The sequence below is a fragment of the Microcaecilia unicolor genome, chromosome 3, assembly GCF_901765095.1.
Source record: "Microcaecilia unicolor chromosome 3, aMicUni1.1, whole genome shotgun sequence".
NCBI classification, from domain to species: domain Eukaryota; kingdom Metazoa; phylum Chordata; class Amphibia; order Gymnophiona; family Siphonopidae; genus Microcaecilia; species Microcaecilia unicolor.
Window position 1 is genome coordinate 25,899,900 of NC_044033.1, and position 16,800 is coordinate 25,916,699.

The window sequence follows — 16,800 nt, forward strand, 5'->3', positions numbered from 1 at the left end:
CAGGGAGCGCTCAGGCATCCCTTGGTAGCAAATTACTTAAAATAAATAGCATTTTCCCCTCAGAAACTGTTTTTGGTTCAATTCCTCGATAAAACTGGATAACTATGCCTTAGATTGGCCACTTTGGCAAGACACAGGTATCTGGTCACTGTCTCGATTCAGATCTATGTCGAGTCTGTACTAAAATTTTCTGTATATGATCCAGCTATCCCAGTCTCTGAGGTTATTGGTCCTTTTCCCACTTTCCTCTATATTCTATCAAAATCTACAATCATACATGTCTTCCTCTCCCAGGCATATGATCAAAACAACTCATCGACTTCTCATCAATTTGCTGTTCTATATTACACGTTTATACACTGCTTAAATCAAAGCAGTTTACAAAAAAAACATACAAAGCAAAATACATACAGTACCAACAATAAAATCAATAAAATACACGAAAAACTATGCTTCCATTGCTGTCCCATATCCATGACTTGCATCAGCACTGCGCCACTGTTACAGCCATTTTTACATAAATGCTTCCACTGATTTACCGTATTTTTCGGACTATAAGACGCACTTTTTTCCCCCAAAATTTGGGAGGAAAATGGGGGGTGCGTCTTATAGTCCGAAGGTAGCGAGTTTTGGATCGCTGTCCCCTACTTACGCGATGCCATGTTCCCTGGTGGTCTAGTGACATCGGGGCAGGAAAGAAGCAGTCAGGAGCACGGAGAGCAGCGCGATGGGCAGGAAAGAGGGGGCTCTTTCCTGCCCCGACGTCACTAGACCACCAGGGAACATGGCATCACGTAAGTAGGGGACGGCGATCCAAAACTCGGACAAGACGCACCGGAGTACCTAGGTTTTAGAGGAGGGAAAAAGGAAATTTTTTTTTTCCTATTTCCCTCCTCTAAAACCTAGGTGCGTCTTATGGTCCGGTGCGTCTTATAGTCCGAAAAATACGGTAAGTATTTTATCTGAATGATGGAGAATTTTCTTTGGGAGACGGTTTTACTTCAGTTTTTCATGTAGGTTTCACAATGGGGCTCATTTACGAAACAGAAAAAAATCCTAAAAGCGGCACAAAACAGCAGATGGATTTTTTTTTTTTTTGGCCAAAATATTCAAATTGCTAATTTCCAAACCCATTTTTTTAAAATATTTATTAATTTTACATTTATATATACAAAACATAAATGCATTGGAAATCCAGCAATACTATAAAGAAATATATAAATAAAATATTTTACATATTGTAAATATGTTATTGAAATATTCTATTAATTTTGTCCACAATATCAGGTTAGAATCAAGATACTAGGATTAAAAATAGAGGAAATTAAAAAGAAAACAGAGCTAGAGAGGACAATAGAAGCCGACAGCCGACTTAACAGCATTTTACCTATGGGAGTATTTCCAAGGGTCTTCTCTCCCTTTCTTTACTTACAATAAATTCCAACAACTTCTTTGGGGTATAAAACACATAATTAACAGATTCAAAAGATATACAACATTTGCAAGGAAATTTTAACACAAAAGAACCCCCTAAACTCAAAATTCTGAATTTATATAAAAGGAATTCCTTCCTCCTTTTTTGTGTGTTCCTTGCAATGTCAGGAAAAACCTGTATCTTAGCCCCCAAGAAAAGATCATTCAAGTGACGAAAATAAGATCTAAATATATTATTTTTATCTGGTTCTAGAGCAAAAGTAACTATCAACGTTGTTCTTTCAGTTATAATTTCGAGAGAGTTCTCAAGAAATTCTGTTAAGTTGAGATTAGGCTTATCTTCAGTTTGACCTTTGAAATTCTTTATCCCTGATAAATATTGGGCCCTCGTTATGGGCGGAAAGCCCTCCACTGGAATCTCCAATATTTCTCGGAAGTATTTTTTAAGCATGTCCACTGCTGATATCAACGGACATTTTGGAAAATTTAAGAGTCTCAAATTATTCCTACGTCCATGATTTTCAAGGTATTCAATTTTCCTTTCTTGAATCTCTCTGTCTCTGATTAATTCTGAGGTAATATTTTGCAATTTTTCCACTTCACCTTCAGGTTTCACATTTTTTTCACTCTGCTCTTGAAACTTTACAGACAAATTCTGATATCCTTGTTTTAACTCCAAAATGTCACCTTTCATCTGTGATAATATAGTACTCACACCCTGTATGGCATCCCATAGGGTCTCCATCGTGACTACAGCAGGTCTTCTAATTTCTCCTCCAGCCGTCGGCAGCAAACTTCCAGGCGTAGAAGAACGGGGTTGACTCAGCCCCTGTTCCGGAGTTACACTTCCTGGAGTTGAGATGCCTCTGGGTCCTCCTTCCACGGAGATAGGAACAATCTCTTCCATTCTACATGGCCCCTGAGGGGAAAACTCGCTGCCGGGTTGCTGAGGTGCTGTAAATGAGGGAGAACTTAACGTTACTCCCTCTATGCTGCGCTCCGCTCCCGAAAGAGGAGAGCTGGTCGAGGCGGAATTCCGTTGTCCCAGGGAAACGACGCCAAAACTCTCAAGTGTTGTCTGGCGGGTAGATGGCGTCGACTGCGGAGCCGCGGAGGTAGGTGCCGCAGTTTTCCCCTTCCGCTTCCCCATCGTTAGACAGTAAACAGAGCCTTCGCGCCAGAACACTTGGTAGTCTAAAGAGCGTCGTGTCCACACATCCGCTCAGATCGCCATCTTGATCTCCAAACCCATTTTAAGATGTTTTTTTTTTTTTTTTTAAATACAGTTCACATGTAGGGCATCCAGATTACAAGGGGGAACGTCAGGGATGTGTTGGGGGTGGATTTGGCCATTCCCAAAACTTGGATGTTTTTCTACCATAGTGGAACAAAGCAAAAACATTCAGGGCTAAAAGTTAGACATTTTGGTCTAGACCTGTTTCAATCATGACTAAGCTACAATAAGGTGCCCTAAATGACCAAATGACCACTGTAGGGATTTAGGCATGACCCCCCCCCCCTTACTCTCCCAGTGGTCACTGACCCCCTTCCACCCCCCAGAGATGTGAAAGAAACAGTACATACCAGCCTCTATGACAGCTTCAGATGTTATGGCAAATCCTATTGGAGCAGCAAGCAGGTCCCTGGAGTAGCCTAGTGTTCAGTGCAGTGCACTATAGAGAAGGGAACCCAGGACCATATCCCACTCTGTTACACTTGTGGTGGAAAGCGTGAACCCTCCAAAACCCACCAAAAACCTACTGTACCTACATATAGGTGACACCTGCAGTCATAAGGGCTAGTGTGGTGGTGTACAGTTGGGTTCAGTTGGTTTTTGGTGGGTTTTGGATAAGGTTACCATATGGTAACCCTAGTTTTGGAAGGCTCACCATACAATATGGTGAGATGTCAGGTATACTGTACATATAAAGTAGCACATATGAGTTTATCTTGTTGGGCAGACTGGATGGACCATACAGGTCTTTCTCTGCCATCATCTACTATGTTACTATCAGGCTTATTTTCGAAAGAGAGGATGCCCATCTTTCGACACAAATCACAGGATGGGCGTCCTTATCACAGGGTCACCCAAATTGGCATAATCGAAAGCCGATTTTGGACGTCCCCAACTGCTTTCCATCGCGGGGATGACCAAAGTTCACGGGGGCGTGTCAGAGAAGTAGCGAAGGCTAGACTTGGGCATGCCTAACACATGGGCATCCTCAACCCATAATGGAAAAAAAAAGGGCGTCCCTGACGAGCACTTGGATGACTTCACCTGGTCCTGTTTTTCTTACGACCAAGCCACAAAAAGGTGCCCAAACTGACCAGATGACCACCGGAGAGAATCGGGGATCACCTCCCCTTACTCCCCCAGTGGTCACTAACCCCCTTCCACCCTCAAAAAACATCTTTAAAAATCTTTTGTGCCAGCCTCTATGCCAGCCTCAGATGTCATACTCAGGTCCATCACAGCAGTATGCAAGTCCCTGGAGCAGTTTTAGTGGGTGCAGTGCACTTCAGGCAGGCGGACCCAGGCCCCCCCCCCCCACCTGTTACACTTGTGGTGGTAAACGTGAGCCCTCTAAAACCCACCAGAAACCCACTGTACCCATATCTAGGTGCCCCCCTTCACCCATAAGGGCTACGGTAGTGGTGTACAGTTGTGGGGAGTGGGTTTTGGGGGGATTTGGGGGGTTCAGCACACAAAGTAAGGGAGCTATGTACCTGGGAGCAATTTCTGAAGTCTACTGCAGTGCCCCCTAGGGTGCCCAGTTGGTGTCCTGACATGTCAGGGGGACCAGTGCACTACGAATGCTGGCTCCTCCCATGACCAAAGGGCTTGCATTTGGTCGCTTCTGAGATTGGCATCCTTAGTTTCCATTATCACCGAAAATCAGAAACAACCAAGTCTAGGGATGACCATCTCTAAGGACAACCTAAATGTCAAGATTTGGGCGTCCCCAACCGTATTATCGAAACGAAAGATGGACGTCCATCTTGTTTTGATAATACGGGTTTCCCCGCCCCTTCACCGGATGTTCTGCGAGGACGTCCTCAGCAAAACTTGGGCGTCCCTTTCGATTATGCCCCTCTATGTTACTATCAGGCTCATTTTCGAAAGAGAAGGACGTCCATCTTTCGACATAAATCGGAAGATGGACGTCCTTCTCCTAGATACGTCCAAATCGGTATAATCGAAACCTGATTTTGGACGTCTCCACCTGCAGTCTGTCGCAAGGATGTCCAAATTTCAAGGGGGCGTGTCGGAGGCATAGCGAAGGCGGGACTTGGGTGTGCCTAACACTTGGACGTCTTTGACCCATAATTGAAAAAAGCAAGGATGTCCCTGACGAACACTTGGACATTTTCACCCAGACGTGTTTTTATTACAAATAAGGCACAAAAAGGTGCCCGAAATGACCAGATGACCACCGGACGGAATCGGGGGTGACCTCCCATTACTCCCCCAGTGGTCACTAACCCCCTCCCACCCTCAAAAAACATTTTTAAAAAAATTTTTGTGCCAGCCTTTATGCCAGCCTCAGATGTCATACTACTACTACTACTACTATTTATCATTTCTATAGCGCTACAAGGCATACGCAACGCTGTACACCATACACTAAAAAGACAGTCCCTGCTCAAAGAGCTTACAATCTAGATAAGACAGGTAGACAGAATAATTAAGGGTAAGGGAATAATAGGTGAGGTTAAAGGACAGGGCAAGTGAGTAGTGGTTAGGAGTCAAAAGCAGTGGTAAAGAGGTGGGCTTTAAGTCTGGACTTGAAAACGGCCAAAGATGGGGCTAGACGCACAGGCTCTAGAAGTCTATTCCAGGTGTGGGGTGCAGAAAGACAAATGGAACGGAGTCTAGAATTAGCAGTAGAGGAGAAGGGGATGGATAAGAGAGATTTATCTACAGAACGGAGTACTCGGGGGGGGGGGGCGTAGGGAGAGACGAGAGTGGAGAGGTACTGGGGAGCAGCAGAGTGAATGCACTTATAGGTCAATAAGAGAAGCTTGAACTGAATACGGAAATGGATAGGGAGCCAGTGAAGTGACTTAAGGAGGGGGCTAACGTGAGCATAGCGACTTTGGCGGAGAATGAGTCGCGCAGCAGAGTTTTGGACTGATTGAAGAGGAGAGAGATGGCTAAGAGGGAGGCCAGTGAGAAGCAGGTTACAATAATCAAGACAAGAGGTGATAAGAGTGTGGATAAGGGTTCTGGTAGAGTGCTCAGAGATGAAGGGACGGATTTTGCTAATGTTATAGAAGAAGAAACGACAGGATTTGGCAATCTGTTGAATATGAGCAGAGAAGGAGAGAGAGGAGTCAAAGATGACCCCAAGGTTACGGGCTGATGAGACAGGGAGAATGAGAGTCCCTGGAGCAGTTTTAGTGGGTATTACAGTGCACTTCAGACAGGCGGACCCAGGCCCATACCCCCTCTACCTGTTACATTTGTGGAGGAAACAGCGAGCTCTCCAAAACCCACTGTACCCATATATAGGTGCCCCCCTTCACCCGTAAGGGCTATGGTAGTGGTGTACAGTTGTGGGGAGTGGGTTTTGGGGGGCTCAGCATACAAGGTAATGGAGCTACAGTGGGGGAAATAAGTATTTGATCCCTTGCTGATTTTGTAAGTTTGCCCACTGACAAAGACATGAGCAGCCCATAATTGAAGGGTAGGTTATTGGTAACAGTGAGAGATAGCACATCACAAATTAAATCCGGAAAATCACATTGTGGAAAGTATATGAATTTATTTGCATTCTGCAGAGGGAAATAAGTATTTGATCCCCCACCAACCAGTAAGAGATCTGGCCCCTACAGACCAGGTAGATGCTCCAAATCAACTCGTTACCTGCATGACAGACAGCTGTCGGCAATGGTCACCTGTATGAAAGACACCTGTCCACAGACTCAGTGAATCAGTCAGACTCTAACCTCTACAAAATGGCCAAGAGCAAGGAGCTGTCTAAGGATGTCAGGGACAAGATCATACACCTGCACAAGGCTGGAATGGGCTACAAAACCATCAGTAAGACGCTGGGCGAGAAGGAGACAGCTGTTGGTGCCATAGTAAGAAAATGGAAGAAGTACAAAATGACTGTCAATCGACAAAGATCTGGGGCTCCACGCAAAATCTCACCTCGTGGGGTATCCTTGATCATGAGGAAGGTTAGAAATCAGCCTACAACTACAAGGGGGGAACTTGTCAATGATCTCAAGGCAGCTGGGACCACTGTCACCACGAAAACCATTGGTAACACATTACGACATAACGGATTGCAATCCTGCAGTGCCCGCAAGGTCCCCCTGCTCCGGAAGGCACATGTGACGGCCCGTCTGAAGTTTGCCAGTGAACACCTGGATGATGCCGAGAGTGATTGGGAGAAGGTGCTGTGGTCAGATGAGACAAAAATTGAGCTCTTTGGCATGAACTCAACTCGCCGTGTTTGGAGGAAGAGAAATGCTGCCTATGACCCAAAGAACACCGTCCCCACTGTCAAGCATGGAGGTGGAAATGTTATGTTTTGGGGGTGTTTCTCTGCAAAGGGCACAGGACTACTTCACCGCATCAATGGGAGAATGGATGGGGCCATGTACCGTACAATTCTGAGTGACAACCTCCTTCCCTCCGCCAGGGCCTTAAAAATGGGTCGTGGCTGGGTCTTCCAGCACGACAATGACCCAAAACATACAGCCAAGGCAACAAAGGAGTGGCTCAGGAAGAAGCACATTAGGGTCATGGAGTGGCCTAGCCAGTCACCAGACCTTAATCCCATTGAAAACTTATGGAGGGAGCTGAAGCTGCGAGTTGCCAAGCGACAGCCCAGAACTCTTAATGATTTAGAGATGATCTGCAAAGAGGAGTGGACCAAAATTCCTCCTGACATGTGTGCAAACCTCATCATCAACTACAGAAGACGTCTGACCGCCGTGCTTGCCAACAAGGGTTTTGCCACCAAGTATTAGGTCTTGTTTGCCAGAGGGATTAAATACTTATTTCCCTCTGCAGAATGCAAATAAATTCATATACTTTCCACAATGTGATTTTCCGGATTTAATTTGTGATGTGCTATCTCTCACTGTTACCAATAACCTACCCTTCAATTATGGGCTGCTCATGTCTTTGTCAGTGGGCAAACTTACAAAATCAGCAAGGGATCAAATACTTATTTCCCCCACTGTATGTTCCTGGGATCATTTTATGAAGTCCACTGCAGTGCCCCCTAGGGTGCCCAGTTGGTGTCCTGGCATGTCAGGGGGACCAGTGCACTACAAATGCTGGTTCCTCCCACGTCCAAATGGCTTGCATTTGGACGTTTTTGATATGGACGTCTTTGGTTTTGAAAATCACCGAAAGTCAGAAACATCCATATTAAGTAGTAGTAGTTGTAGTAGTCCAAATCCAGGGACGTCCAAATTCAAGGATTTGGACATCTCTGATGGTATTTTCGAAATGAAAGATGGACGTCCATCTTTTTTCGAAAATACAGTTTTCCCCGTCCCTGGATTTCGACGTTTCGCGAAGACGTCCAAATCACCACTTGGACATTTCTTCTGAAAACGTCCCTCGAAAATGGACCTTTTATGTGAAGTCCACTGCGATGTCCCCTAGGGTGCCCCACTGCTTTACTGGGATGTCTGTGTGGCCAGTCTACTAAGAATACATCCCATACATCCCAATGGCTTGTTTTTGTGTGTTTTTTCCCCTTTCTTTTTCGAAAATGGTCCTAAAAGATAGATGCACTGAGCACAAAATCATCTAGCAAATGGCCATTTTTGAAACAAAAAGTTGAACGTTTTTCTCTTTTGAAAATGGCTATGTTCACTACTGGATTTTTGGCCATGTGGTAGCTGGGCAGTAACTCAAAATTGATGCACGTTGGGCATGCGTAGATGCCTATGCGGCTTAGTAAAAGGGCCCCAAAATTTGGTAAGGTGATCTCGGACATGATTAGGACTTTGAACTCCTACGCAGGTTTTTGACAAAATTTAAAAACCTTTCTTTTTAAAAAATGTATCTTAATTCTGTGTAATTCTGTTTAAAGGTCCAAGGTGTATGCTTATTTTGAATTATGTTCTGATTGCTAGAATATTGGTTGTCATGTATCTGTGTAATTCCTGGAGTTCTAATGTGAGCCGCTTTGAACTGCAAGACCTGAGTGGATTATAAGCTCTATTGTTTAATTATTATTATTATTATTACTTTTTTCATAAAGAACAAGAAATGGCAGAAGAGAAACTAAAAGATTCAACAAAAAGGCAAACTGATATCTTGAACACTAGCTGGCACTGCTGTTTTAATTTCAAGGTATGTTTAAACCTTCATGAATCATCAGTGCATAGGACCCGTACCTACTGCATATACAAATTCTAAATATGGACAGGGCTATAGTTTCACATTCTATAAGAAAAGAAACAAGGCAAGGCACACGGGCTGTTTGTGAATTTTCAGATTCTGAGATAAGCCACCCTAGAGAGAGGGCTAAAAATAGAGAAATGCAGCCGTCCTGACAAGATTCACCAGTAAGTTCTTGTTCTGATATTTCTTTCCTGCCGTTTCCTGGTGTCTTTAGGAGCAAGGGGTTTTATTTATCAACATAAATTAATAATAATAAGAGCAATAAAAACTCCCCAGAAGTCCAGCATGAGTCATGTTCACGCTTTTTTCAAAATGCGCAGCTAAGCACAATCATCCTTACAACTTCCTCTTACTAAAGAAAGCTTAGCTGAAGGAAGACTAGGTAGCCTTTGAGAGGCTAAGTTTAAAACAGCTAAACTGCATATGTTATAACAACATTTATGTATTAGGATTTATTTACCACCTGGTTGAAGAAGTTCACCCAAGGCGGTTTACAGCAAGAGCAATCGGAACATAAGCAATAGACAATTTCAGCAGAAAAATATTCAAGTTACTTTACATATTGCACAGTAAAGTCTCGATTATCCGACCTAAATGGGACCGACCCGTTGTCGGATAAATGAAAAGTCGAATAATACAGTCCTTCTACGTTGGATTTAAACAGTTTGCAAAAGGGATTAGAGGCTGTTTCTCAATGAGTGGGAACATACAGTCCAGTAGACAAAACAGCGAAGATGACTAAAAAAAATAATTAAAAAATGTATATAAAAAAGACAACACTTCAAAAATATGAAACCTAAAAATCTTTATTGACCATAAAAATAATGCAGAGTAAAGGAGAATAGGACTCGACACAGCTGTGTTTCGGCCGGTGAGGCCTGTGTCAGGAGTCTTCTCACCATACAAAGTGTCTTACTCAAATTCTACATCAGATGTTTCTAATTGATGTATAGAACAACTTGTGGATAAAATGTATTGAGAATGTTTTTGTAACCAAATCTCCGGTTGTCTCTTCAGGGAACTTGTGGTACTCAAAATCACTCGGAACAATCTAGACTAGAGCTGCGCAGAATTGGCCAATTTTGAGTATCACAATCGGAGATTTGGTTACAAAAACGTTCTCAATACATTTTATCCACAAGTTGTTCTATACATCAATTAGAAACATCTGATGTAGAATTTGAGTAAGACACTTTGTATGGTGAGAAGACTCCTGACGCAGGCCTCACCGGCCGAAACACAGCTGTGTCGAGTCCTATTCTCCTTTACTCTGCATTATTTTTATGGTCAATAAAGATTTTTAGGTTTCATATTTTTGAAGTGTCGTCTTTTTTATATACATTTTTTATTATTTTTTTTGTTTTTTTAGTCATCTTCGCTGTTTTGTCTACTGCTGTTTTTTTTTTGCGAAGACTGGTTTCTTCTGTGTTTTTTTAACGTACAGTCCGGAGCAGAAAACAAATATGTTGGTTTGCCAATAGTGCCAGTGGAATCTTTTAAATATTTGGCTGTCTTTATTGATCTTAAGCTGACATTTGAAGATTGACTTACTCAAGAGCCATTTTACTAAGCCGCGTAAGCGTCTACGCGCACCCAACGAGCACCAAAACGGAGTTACCATACGGCGATAATTTCATTTTTGGTGCATGTCCGCTACGCATGCCCAAAACATATTTTTTATTTTCAGGTGTGCGTCAGCTACATGCACCACGTGGCATTTGGCACGTATAGGCCATTACCGGCCGGTTACCGCATGAGATTTTACCGCTAGGTCAATGGCTGGCAGTAAGGTCTCAGACCCAAAATGGATGTGCGGCTTTGTCACACATCCAAACATTTTTTTAAAAAGGGCTTTTTTACAGGCGAACTGAAAAATGGATTGGCGCTCGCCCAAAACCCGCACCTACACTACCGCAAGCCATTTTTCAGTGCACCTTAGTAAAAGGACCGCTAAGGCTGTGAAGCAGCCTTACATACACTGTTACATGCCCCTCTCATAGTATGTTTGGATTATGCAAACGTTGTTTATAGTAACATAGTAACATAGTAGATGACGGCAGAAAAAGACCTACATGGTCCATCCAGTCTGCCCAAGACAAACTCATATGTGTATACCTTACCTTGAATTTGTACCTGTCCTTTTCAGGGCACAGACCGTATAAGTCTGCCCAGCAGTATTTCCCGCCTCCCAACCACCAACCCCTCTTCCCCCACCTGCTCCGCCACCCAATTTTAGCTAAACTTCTGAGGATCCATTCCTTATGCACAGGATTCCTTTATGCATATCCCAGGCATGTTTATGTGGGTGTTTCGGGGTATAGCCTCAGAAGATTGCAAACGTTACAAATTGCTGCTATTCGCTTGTTATTTGGAAGGCATAAGTTTGATTATGTTACGTCATCATATATATTTTATCATTGGTTGCCTATTAAATTTTGTATCTGTGGTAGTTGCGATCTTTTGTTCACATCCGATTTGGATGTGCTGTAAATATGATTAGATGGACAATAATAACCATTACTATGCGGTGGAAGTTGAACGGCTCCTGAGGATGCCTATTGGCGAAACACAATCTTGTGTAGAGCTGTCTCCATGTTTTTGCCTTCATCGCAGTGGCGTGGCCACAGGTGGGCCTGGGTGAGCCGGGGCCCACCCACTTAGAGCTCAGGCCCACCCAACAGTAGCACACGTTTAGCGGTAGCTGGTGGGGATTCCAAGCTCCGCCAACTGAAGACTTCCCCCTGATGGTAACGAAAGCACTACTCTCCATGATACCAGCATCTGTGCATGCTCAGTTTTCAGCGCATGCCTGCTGCAGACTTCCAAGGTGGAAATAAGCATTTTCCTGCCAGCTGAGATATATTTTTGATGGGGGGGGGAGGGAGAGAATACTTGGTGCCCACTCACTTCTTGCCTAGGCCCACCCAAAATCTGTTGTCTGGCTACGCCCCTGCTTCATCGGTGATTGAACTCTTGAATTGTTTGAAGAAGTCGTTCACATTGAGAGCCATAAATATGGACTGCAACTGCCTTCATAGTTTGGATCATCCAAAGAATTTGTGATGGTAATACGGCATTGTTCATAAATATGTATGGCCTAATTAATTTGGCTGTTTCTCTGACACTTTGAATGGGTTCTAACATCTGATACCCTTCTTATCATCTATTAACATCCAGACAGGAATATTTATACCTACATAAAATATATTCAGGAAGTTTGTGTATAGAGTGAATTTTTGTAATTTTTCGGAGAAAATTTTAATACCTGTGTGTTATTTTATAAGATTATTCAGAAGAGTGTTTATAATGAGTTTGTAATAAAATATTTGTAATGATCTATTCTTTCGTGGTGTATACAATTTGCATATTGAAGAATAGTTATAACTGAAATTCCCATACATTTTTTGTAATTAATCTTTAATTATTTATTATTATTTATTGCATTTGTATCCCACATTTTCCCACCTATTTACAGGCTCAATGTGGCTTACACAGTTTTATTATGACATAGTCATTCCAGGAAATCAGATACAATTGGTAATGTACAAAGATTAAGTAAGGGAAGAGAGAAGGCAGGATAGTATAGAAGGTGGACTTTAATAGTTGAATGGGTTGGTGAGGTAGTTTGTAAGGCTATGGGTTATCTTTGTAGGCCTTGTTGAAGAGATGTGTGTTCAGAGATTTGTGAAAGTTAGTTATTTCGTCAATAGTTTTCAGGGCTGTAGGTAGTGCATTCCACAACTGCGTGTTCATGTAAGAGCAGGTGGTGGCGTGTATCAGTTTGTATTTCAGTCCTTTACAGCTGGGGAAGTGCAGATTGAGAAATTTGCGGGCTGATTTTATGGCGTTTCTGGGAGGCAGGTCCACGAGGTTTAGCATATAGATTGGGGCGTTTGCGTGAATTATTTTGTGTACAATCGTGCAGATCTTGAACGCAATGCGTTCCTTGAGTGGGAGCCTATGCTCCAAGTAGGATGTTACGATCATCGCAGGAAGTAAGCATGGTGGTCCCATCCAGGAGTAAAATAAAGCAGGATTGGACTAGAAATAGAGTTTTTGTTTGTGTTGCGCCTAGTCTGTGGAATGACCTTCCAAATTATATTAGAGCAGAAACAATGATACAGAAGTTTAAGAAGGTAAGGGGGAGGGTTGAGTTTGTGGCCCAGTGGGCCACCAGGGATTTTTGGGGGAAGTGTGAGGGAAGGTTAGGGGGCTGGAGATCCATGCCCTTGTGTCAGAGGGTCAGGTGGACTGGAGGTCTGCCAGATGTCCAGCCCCCACGTCACCGCCCGATGTCAGCTCTCTGCCCTGTGCATCGCAGCGAACTGGAAGGAAGCATACCGTGCAGAGGGGTGAAGTACGAAGTGCGGACCTGAGCTGCCCGGGTAGGCAGATGCCGTGACACTTCACAAAGTATTTGATAATGGAGAATGGTTTTTTTTTGTCAATGTTACTGAGGTGACAACAGAATTACATTTTTTTTCTATGGTGATCGAGAACAAGGGGCTATTGGCAAAGGGAGGAGATGGGGTACTGTTGTTGAGTAGGGGGTTTGGAAGGGATGGAGAGTGTGGCTACTGATAGGAGTGAAAAAGAAAGGGGAAAAAGCTGTTGGCCAAAGGGAAAGTGGGAGAAGGAGCAGGAGTACTAGTGGATAAGGAGAAGGAAGCAGTGAAGGGGAAAGGAAATGTTTGGAAGGAGGAAATGGGAGGAGCAGGGGAGGATGTGGAATGGAGAAGAAAGGATGCTGGACAGAAGCAGAGGGCAGGAGAAGGACAATTATATTTCTGTGACCAAATGAGAGAGTGCCATGCTGATAGTCAAAGGGGGAAGGTGTACTTCTGAATGTTTGCTGCACACATGGAAAAAGTTAGTCTAAGCATTGAAAAGTATTCTCTAAAAGTTCAGTTCTAAAGACTCCTGGTTTCCGAAGGTTTCATCAGTTCTTTGCCAAAGAGGAAATCTTTTAGAAAACAGAGCTCTGTGAAAAAGGAACATGTAAAAAAAAAAAAAAACAATTAAATACCAAAGATCAGAACGGATAATGTAGTGAGTGTGCTTGTATGAGCACTGAGATGGATTATGCAATCTGTGAAGTGGCACCTATCAAGGTCTCTCTTTATGAAAGGGTTGTTTTTACGTGGTGTCTTTTCTACCAGATATACTTTAGAATTCACAGGGGGCTATAATGCCATTTGAGACAGGGAAGGGAGAGAAAAAGATTAAGAACTGAGAGGTCCATTGACCTTAGTGCAAACCACTCAGACTGCTGAGTCACCAACAAGCAAAACTTGTGTAAATTTCTGATGCTAAAGACAGTGATAACATGGAAGTTTATGGAGCTCCACAGTGGCAGGAAAAGATTTTCGAGAAAGTTATGCCACTATGGAGCAGTGGCATACCCACGGGTGGGCCCGGATGGACACAGTCCTACTCACTTTAAATTCGGGCCCACCCAGCAACTTTGAAGCTGTGATGTGGCTGGCAGGAATCCTCAAGCCCTGCCAGCTGAAGACCCCCCCCCCCCCCCCCGGCATCTCTCCCTCCATACCCCACCCCCAGGCGATCTGGGATATCTTAACTTCATTCCCCCAAACCCTTGGTACCTATTCAATCCTTCTGTTCTTTGGCAGGAGAGAATAGCTACTCATCCCTGCTGCTTGTTCCAGCCCTGAGCCTTCCCTCTGACTCAACTTTCTATTTGCAGGACCAGGAAGTTGCATCAGAGAAGGCCCAGGACTGCACAAGCAGCAGGTATGGGTCTCTGCTCACTGCCAGCGAAGAACTAAAGGACTTAAGAGGTAACCGGGATTGGGGAGTGGAGTTAAGAGACCCCAATCGCCTGGGAAGGAGAAGATGGAAAGATGCCAGGTTGGGGGGGGGGGAGGAACTTCTCAAGCCCACCCACTTTGGGCTCAAGCCTGACGAATATTGGGTGTCTAGCTACCCCCTGCTATGAAGGGTCTATAATGGTGTGTGGCTTGGTTAGATGAGTGACTGTGATCCCGTGACAGCATCATCACTTAATCCTTCATTGCCTCAGAGATATTACATTTAGATTGTAGGCTCTCCAGCGACAGAGAAATACCTGCAGTATCTGAATGTAAGAAAAATCCAAAAGGCCCCCCCCACCCACCCACCAAATAAATTGATAGGTGTATAAATGGCAGGATTAGAGCTGATCCTGGATGTCCAACTTTCACAGCTGTATCTCTCTAGCTCCCCCTATGTGTGTGCACTGAGCTGTGCAAGGCTTATGGAAGCTGCCATAAGCATGATGGTTTCCATGCATGCAGGCCCTAACTGAAGTGAAGTTCCAGTGCCAACCGTGGCCATCCCAAGGCAATTGGGGTGGGGGTCAATTGGTTTATCCAAAACCACAAGGAGTGCTGTGGGATTTGAACATGGGCTCTCCAGTTCCCAACCTGCTGCTCTAACCATTAGGCTACTCCTCTATCCCTCACAACTGTATATAACAAAAGAACTGGCCATTCCTCCACAGCATTATCTAGCAGTCAGACAGGGACCACAAATGGATATCCCCAGAGGAAGTGTGTTGTGTGACCCATTGGCAAAGACCATCAATGGTCCAGCTTAAAAGGGGAAGAACAAGACTGGCTGGCAGCGAATGAAGGCTCATGGCAGTGGCGTAGGAAGGGGGGGCGGTCCGCCCCGGGTGCACGCCGCTGGGGGGTGTCTGCTCCGCACTGGTGCACTGCCCTCTCTGCCCGGGAACAGGTTACTTCCTGTTCCGGGACAGAGAGAGCAGTGAACCAGCGCGGAGCCAACACACCCCAGCAACGTGCAGTCGGGGCGGATCGTCCCTCCCGCCCGTCCCTCGCCGCAGGTATGCGCTCCGGGGGGAGGGTGCGCTCCAGCGGGAGGAGGGTGCGCCGTGCTGCACCCAGGGGGGGGGGGTGCGCAGCGGCGACCCGTCCCGGGTGTCAGCTCTCTTCGCTATGGCTCTGGCTCATGGCACTTTTAGGAAACCTAGTTTCCAGTGAGCTGGAAGATTAAAAAATAAAGGGGAAAGTTATCAAGGAGCGGTAAAAGGTGAGCTTTTACCACACCTTGATTTACCGCAGGAGTCAGCAGCCTGAGGTATAACTATTCTATAGGTCGCTGATTACTGTAGCAAATGAATAACGCTACTTGCGAGCCACCATCGCAAGTAACATTATTTTAGCAGCCCAGGAGTCTCAGGCCTCAAAGGAAACATGACCTCTAGCAGGTAGTAACATTAAACTGCCACTAGGGGTGCAATTTAGGAGATGGCTCTGGCAGGACATGATATCGCTCCTGATTGAAGACCAATAGCCCACCAGTTACTGGTTTTGTAGGCCCAAAAGGATGGGACTGTCCTCATTGGGGGAGTGGGGGAGGCTTGATCAGGGAGTCAGGGGATATCATCAGGCCCAGGAGCACCGGCCTATGGCTTTGATGCCCAGGTCTCCTGGCACAGTAAATAAACCCCAGCTTTTGGCTGGGGTTATTTTACTGGCATTTTATGTCCAGTACGTGACTTGCGATGTGCAACCACGTTCTGGTTTTTACACAGTGATGAGCTGCTTTACACGCATTTGCATGCTTTGCATTTCATTACTATGTAAACCATGGTGAGCGAAATATCACTGTAGCAAGGCAAATAACGCAACTTGAGGCCTTAATGCAGCTTGATTACTTCCCTCTTAAGGCAGAAACTACCAGACCAAAACAAAACAATATATGAAGAATGATTTAAAAAAAAAAAAATTTGAAACGTTGTGCCATAAAGTATAACAATATTTATTGTAATTATTATTATTATTATTATTATTAATTGCATTTGTACCCCACATTTTCCCACCTATTTGCAGGCTCAATGTGGCTTACAGAGTGTTGTTATGACAAAGTCATGACAGGATATTGGATACAATCAAAAGTAAGCAGAAGATGGATGAGGAATTAGAGAAGATGGTGTTAGATAGGATAGTTTAGGAGGTGATTTGTGT